The 13,706-nt window shown below is 44.1% G+C and overlaps 1 long non-coding RNA gene across 1 annotated transcript; it reads right to left on the reverse strand.

Moving 5' to 3' along the window:
• Positions 1-260: 260 nt before the first annotated feature.
• Positions 261-13,597, reverse strand: LOC310641217. The gene is made up of 3 exons (XR_014492692.1): positions 13,495-13,597; positions 828-855; positions 261-362 (listed from the first exon to the last, which is right to left on the reverse strand). It is a non-coding gene; the product is annotated as an uncharacterized lncRNA (long non-coding RNA).
• Between the last annotated feature and the right edge of the window lie 109 nt (positions 13,598-13,706).

The following is a 13,706-nucleotide window of genomic DNA, read 5'->3' on the forward strand; positions in this document are numbered from 1 at the left end:
CTTCCTTCCTTCCTTCCTTCCTTCCTTCCTTCCTTCCTTCCTTCCTTCCTTCCTTCCTTCCTTCCTTCCTTCCTTCCTACAACTGCCCCAGTTACAACATAGTAAAACAGGCCACAAATACTTCAAAAATAAAATATCAATTCAAAATCCCATTGCAATGTACAAATACAGAGGAATGCCTCTAAGCCATTCAGCTGGAACTAAAAAGATGATCAAAAAGGAAGGCTTTGCTACCTTCCTGAATCCAAAGAGGAAGGCTACCTTGTAAATCTTCGGAAAGTCTATAGGGGCTGAGAGAAAGCCGGTCAACTTGTCCAAAGCTCGTGAATCTTGGTCAGAGAAGAGACTCATAGCTGGTCTTCCTGAAATGTCCGAATGCCACAAGATTACTTTAGAGTAATTGTTCTTTCTGACCATTACTGGGTAGGTTCAGACCAAAATCGGAACATTGGTGTTAATAGCATCCAAGACAGGCATTCACACAACCGTGTTTAAGATGCTTACTAAATTAACTCATTTTCTGGGTTAGCCCATCACTCTGAACTATGAGCTAGCTAAAGGGAGTGGGGTCTTCCAGCGAAGTCTCCAAAAATACTAATTAAAGTTTGGCCCTAAAATTAGCCTACTCTGTTAATGCATATGTTCCTTCTTTCCCTGACATGTGGAAGCATGTTGTGTGAACCCAGTCAATGAATTTCCCCATTCCTAACAGGGGAAGGCCTTGTGTTCATTTCAAATGCAAAGAGGTCAGCCAGACGACTTTGTACCTTTGTTAATGAGTCATTAGCTATCAAGATTAGTGACCCAGCAGGAGATGTCACACTTACCTGAACTGACCCACAGTTCACCTTATACCTGCAAGTGAGATACCAGCCTTGTAAAGTCACTCCTTCAAAAGAGTAACCCAACTCTGCCCCCAGAGCCGTCTCAAAACCTCCCTACGGATCAAGTTATGTTTCTGCTCTGAAACCTTTCACCTGTGCGGCTCTTTCATATTCATCAGCCAACCTCTCTCTCTTGTCTGTCACCATAACTATTGTCGCCCTGGCAACTGAGGGCCGGAGAGCTTGCAAACAGCCAGATGCACTGGGGGTTGCAAAGTAGAAGGAGAGAAGTAGGCTGGTGCTTGCACAAGTGTGAAGAAGGGGGAGTAGGTGTGCAAGGAGTCAGGACGGGGTGAAGCCTTCAGAGCCAGTTAGGCTGCTAAAAATAAATCAAAATCAAAGACTCTCCTGCTTAAAGACGAGCTCTGCCCTCCACTGAGCCAGACGAGGTCTAACGTGCAGCAGTTCACACATGCCTCATACATCACTCGATTTCTCTACCCTCGGTGGCACTAAGGAGAATGTGTGAACAGATGGGACTGAGAAACACTGCATTCTGAGCTTAAATTCACACATGTGTGAGTCATCAGTTAGTTAGTGGGAAAGGCCTCAAGTGAAAAATATGCAGATAGAAACTGCACTTGGCCAAGAAAATCTCCTTGGCAGAGGGAAGGGGACACTGCCAATAAGAATAGAATAGAATAGAATAGAATAGAATAGAATAGAATAGAATAGAATAGAATAGAATAGAATAGAATAGAATAGAATAGAATAGAATAGAATAGAATAGAATAGAATGGAATGGAATGGAATGGAATGGAATGGAATGGAATGGAATGGAATGGAATGGAATGGAATAGAATAGAATAGAATAGAATAGAATAGAATAGAATAGAATAGAATAGAACTGGAAGGGACCTTGGAGGTCTAGTGCAGCCCCCTGCTCAAACAGGAGAACCTATACCATCTCGGACTTCTTAAAAATCTTCAGTGATTGAGCATCCACGATTTCTGGAGGGTAAGCTGTTCCACTGGTTGATTGTCCTCACTGTCAGGAAGTTTCTCCTTAATTCCAGGTTGCTTCTTTCTTTGTTCAGCTTCCATCCATTGTTTCTCGTCCTTCCCTCTGGTGCTCTGGTGAATAATGTGACCCCTTCTGCCTTGTGCAGCCCCTCAGAAACTGGAATACTGCTATCGTGTCTCCCCTATTTCTTCTTTTCTTTAGACTGGCCAAACCCAAGTCCCGCAACCGTTCTTCGTATGTTTTGGTCTCCAGGCCTTCGATCATCTTAGTTGCTCTTCTCTGAATTTTTTTCCCAAACTCTCAACATCTTTTTTGTGATATGGTGACCAAAATTGGCTGCAGTATTCCAGGTGTGGTCTTACTAGGATTTTATAAAGCGGAACTAATACTTTCTGTGTTCTTGATTCTATGCCCCTGTTTATACAACCAAGATTGTATTAGCTTTTGTGGTTGCTGCTGCACACTGTTGCCTCATAGTTAAGTTACTGGCCACTAGGACTCCAAGGTCCCTCTCACAGTTACTGTTTTTAAACCAGGTCTTAAATATTTGACTTTTCCTGCTGAAATGTAAAACTTTGCTTTTCTCCATATTAAAACTCATTTTGTTGGATAGGGCCCATTGTTCAAGTTTGTCAAGATCTTTTTGGATCCTGAGTTTGTCTTCAAATAGAGTAGAATAATAGAATAGAATAATAAAAATATGCAATGGAATGGATTAGAATAGAATAACAGAGTTGGAAGGGACCTTGGAAGTCTTCTAGTCCAGAGGTTCCCAACCTTTTGGGCACCAGGTTCTGTGCAGAGAGTGTGTGGTTTTGTGTGCTGCCTGCATCTCATGGATAGGGCTTTCCTTATTTGTGCGGACCAGTTGCTGGCACGCCGCAGACTGCTACTGATCCACGAACCAGGAGTTGGGGACCCCTGTTCTAGTCCAACCCCCTGCTCAGGCAGGAAACCCTACACCATTTCAGACAAATGGCTGTCCAGTCTCTTCTTAAAAACGTCCAGTGTTGGCACATTCACAGCTTCTGGAAGCAGGTGGTTCCACTGGTTAATTGTTCTAACTGTTAGGAAATTTCTCCTTAGTTGGCTGAATCATTTTGAAGATACTTAAGATGCAAAATGCTGGGCTCCTAGCAAAGGATTGGCAGTTTGTTGGGTGGTGCTGAGCAAAGGCAGAACCAGAGGTTATATACCAGGGGTCTTCAAACCTGGCCCTTTCATGACTTGTGGACTTCAACTCCCAGAATTCCTCAGCCAGGCTGGCTGAGGAATTCTGGGAGTTGAAGTCCACAAGTCATGAAAGGGCCAGGTTTGAAGACCCCTGGTATATACCAGTGCTGGCTCTCATATCTAAGCGGTGACTAGAACTCACAGATTCCTGGTTTCTAGCCTGGTGCCTTAACCACTAGACTTAACTGCTGCTATTGGAGGCAGGTGGACAAAACTAGTGGAAAGTAAAAGCATTCTTAGCTTTTTCTCCCCCTCACGTCTTCCTCGTCCTTTCACAAATGAGACATTCCTGCCCATTCCTGACAGTCAGGGAGAACTTCCCCATAAAGTGCTTGTGGGAAACCAGCACCCCCCAGAGAAGGAAGTATTAAAAGGGCAGAATATTATATCTACTCAAAGGATCTTAAAGACACAGAAAAGCAAGCCCAGTTTTTCTTAATAGCCCCAAGTCTCCCTCCCTCAAGCCAAAACCAGCCCTGTAGAAATACAGATGTAATAATCCATTCAGGAAGGTTGGAGCTCTCCAGCTAGAAGCTTAGGAAGACAAATGTCAATGCTGCTAACATCGAATGTTATTGCTTGACAAGAGATGAAGAAGTAGCCATTTCATATGTTAAACTTGTATATTGCTTTAAGAGATTTAGTTTAAGGTTGGGAGGGGGGACGAGTAGGATTGAACCTTCAAGGCCATCTCTAACTAAAGAAGATAAGACCTTGGCGGGTTTTCTAACCAAAGGGAAATTGATTCTTTAAATTAATTGGAGAATATGATTAATGACAAAATTAGAAAGGTGGAGAATTGTGTTTTAATATATGGTGCAAGGGGCGGAGATTTCAGATTCCAGATTCCTTCGAGCAAGCATTTGCCGGTGTATTAGGCTAATAAAGGACTTTTAAGGTAAACAATGCCTCAGAGTCACTTGAAAAGCCCATACGTCGGAAACTTGACAACAAAGAAGACACCTAAAAGCTGCATACCCCACCCAAACTCTAAGACAGGACATAATAGGATCAACCCACAGATGCCAAAGGGGCACACTCAGACTCAGGTCAAAGTACATGACACAGGAAATACAAAGCCTCAAACAGGAACAGGAAACAACTCCAAACAAAAGCCCAAGGGGTGTCAAATTGCCGGCCCGCGGGCTGAACGCTTCATGAGGAAACCGCGCCCACCCCATTGCCGGCAACGGGGAAAAAGTTCCGATACATCGCGTGATGTCACGTGATGTCACGAGTTTGACATGTCTGCTCACGAGGTTATAAAACCCACTCCCTTCTTCATGTGCTCACTCTTTTTTTCCCAGAGACATCTTTCTGTCTGGCCTCTCCTCTTCAATAAACTGCAACCTTGGTGGAGCCTTGGTGGAGCAGTGGGCTAATGCCTCCTTAAGTAACACCAGCTGCCTGCAATTAGTGCAGGTTCGAGTCCCACCAGGCTCAAGGTTGACTCAGCCTTCCATCCTTCCGAGGTAGGTAAAATGAGGACCCAGATTGTTGGGGGCAATTAAGCTGACTTTGTAATAATGCCGCTTGGGGTGTGTGTGAAAGCCCTAATAAGCAGGCATATACATAGAATGAAGGCTACTGCTAAGCTTGTAAGCCGCCCTGAGTCTTCGGAGAAGGGCGGGATATAAATGGAATTAAAATAAAAATTAAAATTAAAACCTTCTTCCTAAAGCAGTCTCCATGTTTGTTTATTTCCGGCTTGGATTGGACCCAGATGAAGAGTTTTCCTTCAACAGTGCTGGAATGGTTTTCTCTCTTTACCAAAAGTCTGGCCTGGGAAGCAAAGAGAACCCCGGCTTTCTGATTTTAACCCAGGTTTTCCAGCAGTCTTCAGCCAGAGTCCTGCAGCCTGGCTAGCATTTGCTCTTAACATCTGGGTCTCCCATTTTGGATTTAATCAAGGGAAGAAGCAGATGGATTTGAGAAGAGCGTGATTCACATGGATTGGAGGAGTGAGCTGCCTTTTTTTTTTTCCTCCGGTCTGAAAACGTTCAGACTTTGCTTGCCTGCTTCTCATGTGTGTGTGATTTAATTGATTCAAAGACATTGCTGCCTTTTGGCACAGCGAGATTCTGTTTCTTGTCTTTGTTGCGCTACTTTAGTCATCGTTTAAGTGCAGAAGCTTTAAAATATAGTGCTAATCAAGCAATCAATACAAAATGGCACCAAACAAATCACAACACTGTTTCTCTGAAAAACATTTCCTTATGGAATGTAATTCCTTCTTCTCCGAGACAGTCAGGCTGCTCTTTTAGAGAACTGCTTCCTCAAGTCCATATTTATCAAAATAAATATCATCAAGTCTCCTTCCAAAATGGCCAAATTAAAGACTTTTCTTTCAACATGCCATTGGCCAGGGATGATTAAGGATAGCCATCACAGATTTTTGCTACTGCATTAGTGCTGGGTTCTTGGGTTTTTTTTTAACCCTTTCTATTTCTATTTTTTAATATGTTGTTCTTTTTGCTGGATGCCTTTCTTAGGTGCCTGGAGACCTTTGGGATTAGAGTGGATTATTAAAAAATAAATAAAACCACCTGTGAAATAAATAAATAAATACAGTGCCCTGGGGATTTCTTCTCCTTTGGGATTTGACCATGTGTCCATTTTAACATTTATACTCCAGTGTACTCAGGAAAATTGTTTCAGTGTTTAGCTAGCTGCATTTGCTGGGCATCTTTTTGTCGCCGCAATGTTAAAAAAAAAAGATGTGGAGACACGCCAGAAAGAGTGCAGAGAAGAGCACCAAAGATGATTAGGGGGCTGGAGTCTAAAAGAGGAAGTCCACAAGTCTTAAAGTTGCCAAGTTTGAAGACACCGCCCCCCTGGTCTAAAACACACGAAGAATGGTGGCAGGAATTGGGTATGTTTAGTCTGGTGAAAAGAAAAACTAGGGGCGACATGACAGCAGTCTTCCAACATTTGAGGGGCTGCCACAAAGAAGAGGGGGTCAACTTATTCTCCACAGCATCTGAACACCGGATAAGAAGCAATGAATGGACCACCATTTGTCTGAAATGGTATAGGCAGGGCTTTTTTTCTCATAGAACGCTCAGAACGGAGTTCCGGCACCTTTTTTGGATGGAACCTTGTAGGGTAGGCAAGGCGGGTTGTATGACATGTGTGAGTTCCGGCACCTTTTTCTTTTACAAAAAAAGCACTGGGTATAGGGCAGGGATAGGCAACCCTGGCTCTTTTATGACTCATGGACTTCAACTCCCAGCATTCCTGAGCCAGCATGGCTAAGCATGGAAACCTCTCCCTTTTCCCTCAGCATGGCTGGCTCAGGAATTCTGGGAGTTGAAGTCCATGAGTCATAAAAGAGCCGAGGTTGCCTACCCCTGGACTAGAAGACCCGGTTCCAACTCTTATTCTGTTATTCTAAGAATTACAAGCCAGGAAAGGATCAGATTAGGAAATCAGGGGCTGAACTTGATCCTTTACTAACACTTAGTCTTACACCTGGGCAGGAAAAACTAAAGGAACAAATACAGATTGGGCAAGACCTGGCTTAAAAACAGCAATTGTAAGAGGGACCTTGGAGTCCTAGCGGACGATCACTTGATCATGAGCCAGCAGCGTGCAGCAGCAGCCAAAAAAGCCAATACAATCCTGTGTTGTATAAACAGAGGATATAGAATCAAGATCACTCAAAGTATTAGTACCGCTTTACAAAGCCCTAGTAAGACCACACCTGGAATACTGCAGCCAATTTTGGTCACCGTATCCAAAAAAGATGTTGGGAGTTTGGAAAAAAATTCAGAGAAGAGCAACTAAGATGATCGAAGACGTGAAGACTAAAACATTTTAAGAACGGTTGCAGGACTTGGGTTTGGCCAGTCTAAAGAAAAGAAGAAATAGGGGAGACTTGATAGCAGTGTTCCAGTATCTGAGGGGCTGCCACAAAGAAGGATGAGTCTTGTTATTCTCAAAAGCACCAGAGGGCAGGACGAGAAACAATGGTTGGAAACTGATCAAAGAGAGAAGCAACCTGGAATTAAGGAGAAACTTCCTGACAGTGAGGACAATCAACCAGTGGAACAGCTTAACCCCAGAAATCATGGATACTCCATCACTGAAGATTGAAGAGACTAGACTGAAGAAGAGACTAGACAATCACCTGTCTGAGATGGTATAGGTTCTCCTGCTTGAGCAGGGGGCTGGACTAGAAGACCTCCAAGGTCCCTTCCAGCTCTATTCTATTCTATTCTATTCTATTCTATTCTATTCTATTCTATTCTATTCTATTCTAGTCTAGTCTAGTCTAGTCTAGTCTAGTCTAGTCTAGTCTAGTCTAGTCTAGTCTAGTCTAGTCTAGTCTAGTTCTGTTCTGTTCTAGTCTAGTCTAGTCTAGTCTAGTCTAGTCTAGTCTAGTCTAGTCTAATTCTGTTCTGTTTTGTTCTGTTCTAACTGGGTCACAAGGTACTCTTCCCAACCTCTGTGGTTGCTGCCATTGGAAGGTGTGAGATTGGCAAATCTAAGGAAGGGGCATTTTTAAAAAGTTATTTTGAAGTTAAAGGGTAAGGGTCTCAGGGACAAAGCATTACAGGTAGTCCTCAACTTATGGCCACAACCGAGCCCAAGATTTCTGTTGCTAAGCGAGAAATTACTTAAGTGAGTTTTGCCGCATCTTACGACCTTCCTTGCCCCAGCTGTTAAGTGAATCCGGCTTCCCCCTTAACTTTGCTTGTCGGAAGGTCGCAAGAGGGGATCACGTGACATCCTCCCTCCCCCTGGGACGCTGCTACCGTCATAAATGTGAGTCAGCTGCTTAAGAGCCCAAATTTTGGCCAGGTGATCACGGGGACGCTGCAAATGGCCATTACTGTAAGAAACCATCAAAAGTCACTTTTTTCCAGTGCTGCTGTAACATCAAACAGTCACTAACTGAACCGTTCTAAGTCGAGGATTACCTGTACTGTAATAATATCGCTGAGGATTTTTTTTTGGGGGGGGAAGGTTGCCTTCCCTCTCTTTCAGTGACTTTTGGATGGATTAGTAATTTTTGTGGGAATGTTTAAGCTTGCAGAGAGGCTCAACCCAGCTGTTTCCTTTTGTTTCTCAGAGGCAGCACACAATTTCCATAGGAAAGACATAATTTGATTCTTTTGGGCTTCTCCGTATGGTGGCTTAATTGATGCTGATGTTGTGCCGGCAGAGAAAAACCTCCTGAGATTCCCCCACCCTCTCCTTTTTTTCTTTTCCACTGGAGGCCGGAGAATTAGGTTACAAGTATTTCCGCCGAGGAGAAGAAAAATTCCCCCTGGAGTAATCTTTCCCCCAATTTCTCTCTCGCCGCAAATCGGCTGGAGGGTTTCCAAAGCCATTTGTGACCAGCAGGATGCTAATACTGCTTAAATCAAGGAATTCATTTATTATTATTATTATTATTATTATTATTATTATTATTATTATTATTATTATTATTATTATTATTATTATTATTATTATTGCTTTTTTTCTCATAGAACGCTCAGAACGGAGTTCCGGCACCCTTTTTGGATGGAACCTTGTAGGGTAGACAAGGTGGGTTCAATGACATGTGTGAGTTCCGGCACCTTTTTCTTTTACAAAAAAGCACTGATTATTATTATTATTATTATTATTATTATTATTATTATTATTATTATTATTATTATTATTATTATTATTATTATTATTATTATTATTATTATTTTAACACTCGCAACGATCTAATCTTGCAGATCTGTATCTGCTTCGGATGGGTGCGCGCACGCCTTCCGGGCAGTGTTGACTCTTGGCGACTGCCGTTTCCTTGGTAGAACTGGATTCCATTGCCTCCTTCCTGGAGCTGACAGAAAGTGACCGGCACGAGGGTCACCTGGCTTTAACATCACCCCAAGTGATTTATATATTTTCAAGCAAGTGTTGAGGGGAAAATCTTCACCAGGTTCCAAGTCCAAGCCGGGAATAATCAAAATGGAGATTTGCTTTAGAAAGAAGGTAGTTTATTGAAGAGGAGAGCCAGACAGAAATGTGGCTCTGAGAAAACTGACCACACGTAGCCGGGAGTGGTGGGCTTTTATACCTCCTTTGGGCTTTGTATTTCTTCCTGTTTGAGGCTTTGTATTTCCTGCATTATGTACTTTGACCTGAGTCTGAGTGTGTCCTTTCTGCTATTCTGATGGTGGTGGGTTAATCCTATTACGGTATGTCCCAAAGGTTATATCCTGTCCTTAGAATTTGGGTAGGAGTATGTAGATTTTAGGGGACGCGGTGCCTCAGTGGGTTAGGACGCTGAGCTTGTCGATCAGAAGGTCGGCAGTTTGGCGGGTCAAATCCCGAGTGCCACGTAACAGAGTGAGCGCCTGTTACTCGTCCCAGCTTCTGCCAACCTAGCAGTTCGAAAGGACGTAAAAATGCAAGTAGAAAAATAGGGACCACTACGGTGGGAAGGTAACAGCGTTCCGTGCGCCTTTGGCGTCTAGTCATGCCGGCCACATGACCACGGAGACGTCCTCGGACAAGCGCTGGCTCTTCAGCTTTGAAACGGAGATGACCAGCCCCTAGAGTTGGAAACAACTAGCACACATGTGCGGGGGAACCTTTACCTTTATGTAGATTTTAGGGGTCTTTGTCTTCCTAACCAGTTTCTAGCTGGAAGGCTCAAACCTTTCTGAAAGGATTATTGAATTTGCATTTCTAAAAGCTGACCTCTGCCTAGTTTCTGCTTGGGGGAGAGGGGCTGGGGTTGGTTACTGTCTTTTTTAAAGATCTTTTCCATTATTCCTTTGGGGAAATATATATTCCGCCTTTTTAATATGCCCCAAAATATTTCTTTCTCTGGATTCTTCCTGTTGTGTAGTGGATTCATTGGAAGCAGGAGGCGAGACCAGAGGGTTCAAACAGGAACATTGCTTTATTGAAGTAACAGGAACAGAACTGAGAACAGAGGCTTCTACGCAGCTACTTATACAGTTGGCCACTAGGCGGTGGCCAATAGGTTTAAAGAGACCTATTCCCGCCCCAGAGCCAACCAATGATCGTCCTGGAGACTGCATGTCTGGGCAACCAGAAACCGTTACACAGACATCCTAATTAGGCAATCTCAAGCAGCATTCAAAGACATGACCATGGAGAAGTCCTCGGACAAGCGCTGGCTCCACCGGCCCCTAGAGTCGGAAACGACTAGCCCGCATGTGCGGGGGAACCTTTACCTTTACCTCTATAAAGCCTTAGGAAGGCCACATCCGGAATACTGCATCCACTTTTGGTCACACGTTACAAAAACAATGTTGAGACTTTGGAAAAAGTATGAAGGAGAGCAACTAAGATGATTCAGGGCCCGGAGACAAAAACAAATGTGGCAGGATTTGGGTATGGCTAGTCTCAGACCGAAGGTCTAGAGAAAAGAAGGACTCGGTGGGACATGATAGATAGCAGTATTCCAGTATTTAAAGGGGCTGCCATAAAGAATAGAGGCTCAACCTTTTTCCAAAGCCACCAGTGGGCAGAACAAGAAGCAATGGATGGAAAGTAATCAAGCAGAGAAGCAACCTGGAATTAAGGAGAAGCTTCCTGACAGTGAGGACAATTAACCAGTGGAACTGCTTGCCTCCAGAAGTTGTGGGTGCTCCATTACTGGAGGTTTTTAAGAAGAGACTAGACCTGTCTGAGATGGTATAGGGTCTCCTGCTTGAGGAGGGGGCCTTCCAGCTCTATTCTGATTGATTGTTCTGGGGAAAATACGAAGGAGGAGGATGGGTGGGATACGTTCACCACCTTGAGTTATTTGTAAAAATCATAAAGGCCGGATGCAAATAAATAATTATTCATCGACATAAGTGTGCTTTGCAAAAGCACGTTAATGATTCCCACGACCATTCACCGTGTTGTAAACCATATTTTCTGACAGTTAGAACAATTAATCACCTGCCTCCAGAAGTGGTGAATGCTCCAACACTGGAAGTTTTTAAGAAGAGACTGGACAACCATAAGGTTTCCTGCCTGAGCAGGGGGTTGGGCTAGATGCCCTCCAAGATCCCTTCCAACTTTATTATTATTTACTTATTATTGTTGTTATTATTGCTATTGTTGTTGTTGTTATATTATTATTATTTGATAAATGGTCGCAAAAACTGGGTATGTCTAGTCCAGGGGTAGGCAACCTCGGCTCTTTTATGACTCATGGACTTCAACTCCCAGCATTCCTGAGCCAGCATGGCTAAGCATGGAAACCTCTCCCTTTTCCCTCAGCATGGCTGGCTCAGGAATTCTGGGAGTTGAAGTCCATGAGTCATAAAAGAGCCGAGGTTGCCTACCCCTGGTCTAGTCTAATGAAGGGAAGACCAGGGGTGACGTGATACAGCATTCTTCCAATTAATTGAGGAGCTGTCATGGAGAAGAGAGCTTGGCTTATTCTCCAAAGCACCGGAGGGCAGGACAAGAAAAGAATGGATGGAAACTTATCAAGGAAAGACCCAACCTAAACTAAGGAGAAATTTCCCAAGAGTGAGAACAATTAACCAGTGGAAACCCTTGCCTCCAGAAGTTGTGGGCGCTCCAATGCTAGAAGTTTTCAAGAAGAGATTGGACAACTATTTATCCAGAGTGTCTCCAGCTTAAGCAGGAGACTGGACTAAACAAGAGGAACCCAACTTTTGGGGCACCGGGGACTGGTTCTGCGGAGAGTGTTTCTTCCGCAGACTGGAGGGTGCGCGGTTTTGTGTGCTGCCCGCATCCCACAGATGGGGCTTTGCTTGTTTGTGTGGACCGGTTGCTGGCATGCTGTGGCCCGGTACAGGTCCACGGATTGGGGGGTGGGTGGGTTGGGGACCCCTGGACTAAAAGACCTTCCAGGTCCCTTCAAAATGTGTTATTCTGTCATTCTCTCTTCAGTTTCTTAGATGTGGTTACCCAACTATGGTCCCTCTTCCAAAGTTACTTTGCTAGGTGTGCAGCTCCACAGAGAGGAGAGGGCAGGAACCAAGATACGAAGCTCTAACGTGATCGTACAAGTGTGCGTCGTCTTTCAATGAAAAGAGAGGAAGCCTGTTGCGGTGACTTTGGCTTGTCCTGCAGGAAGCCTTTCCTCGGCTCCCCTCAGCCCATCCCCCCTCTTCCCCCCCCCTCCACAGGCCTTCCCAAGACCGATTCCCTTCCCTTCCCCGACAAAACAAAAGCCCACGTGAGCTGCGGCTATGCAACACACCCAGGAATGCGTCGCCAAGGCAACCAAGGTGCCAAAGCAATGTGACTGTTCAAGGAGCACAGCACCCGATGGGGAGTGTGTGGTTGCCATAGAAACCCGGAGAATGAGCCTGGCAGTTGAGCCTTGTTGCTGAAGAACACAAGTCCTTGTTGGCAGCTGGGGGGAGGGGGGGTGGCGGAGAGAGAAGGCAGATCCTCCCATCCCAGCCAAGCCAAGCCAAGCCAAAGCAGCAGGGCAGAAAGAACATGGGCTTGGATTCGGAACGCCAACCCATCCCGACTGGGCTTTGGGAACCAAACGTCTAGGTCCACAAACTGAGAACTTGGCTGAGAAACATCAAACAGAAAACTGGCCTTTGGGAAATGTAGCGCAGGGCACCCACTATCCCTTTACATCAGGAGGGCTGAGTTTTATTCCCTCAAAACGGAGCTGCATCCCAGGGGCCTCAGGATCTGGGCTGCAAGGATCTAGCGCAGCGGTCTTCAGACTTGGCCCTTTTATGACTTGTGGACTTCAACTCCCAGAATTCCTCAGCCAGGCACGTGTGCCTGGGTGAGGAATTCTGGGAGTTGAAGTCCACAAGTCATAAAAGGGCCAAGTTTGAAGGCCCCTGATCTAGTGTTGCTCAACCTGGGCAAACTTTAAGATGTGTGGACTTCAGCTCCCAGAATTCCCCAGCCAGCAATACTAGCTGGGGAATTCTGGGAATTGACATCCACGCTTCTTAGAATATACTTCCTAAAGTGAGGACAATCAACTAGTGGAACAGCTTACCCTCCAGAAATCGTGGGTGCTCCATCACTGGAGATTTTTAAGAAGAGATTGCACAATCAACTGTCTGCGATGGTATAGGTTCTCCTGCTTGAGCAGGGGGCTGGACTAGAAGACCTCCAAGGTCCCTTCCAGATTCTATTCTATTCTATTCTATTCTATTCTATTCTATTCTATTCTATTCTATTCTATTCTATTCTATTCTATTCTATTCTATTCTATTCTATTCTATTCTATTCTATTCTATTATTCTATTCTATTCTGTAATTCTATTCTATTCTATTCTATTCTATTCTATTCTATTCTATTCTATTCTATTATTCTATTCTATTCTGTAATTCTATTCTATTCTATTCTATTCTATTCTATTCTATTCTATTCTATTCTATTCTATTCTATTCTATTCTATTCTATTCTATTCTCCGAGTTGTGCAGGAGAATTGTTAGGAAAAAAAACTAACCTTCATTTACATCAGGGCAGCATCTGGTGATGTCAAAAAGCTGAAGGAGGTCAAATCCAGTTATAGTACTTGGGCAGGTGAGATATTCCTCAGTTGTGGACTAGCTGAGAAGTTAAAAAAAATAAAAAGTACAGGTAGTCCTCAGCTTATGACTGCAAATGAACTCAAAATTTCTATTGCTAAGCAAGAGGGTTGTTCAATGAATTTTGTCC

The sequence above is a fragment of the Vipera ursinii genome, assembly GCF_947247035.1.
Source record: "Vipera ursinii genome assembly, chromosome: 5".
In the NCBI taxonomy this organism is placed as follows: Eukaryota; Metazoa; Chordata; class Lepidosauria; order Squamata; family Viperidae; genus Vipera; species Vipera ursinii.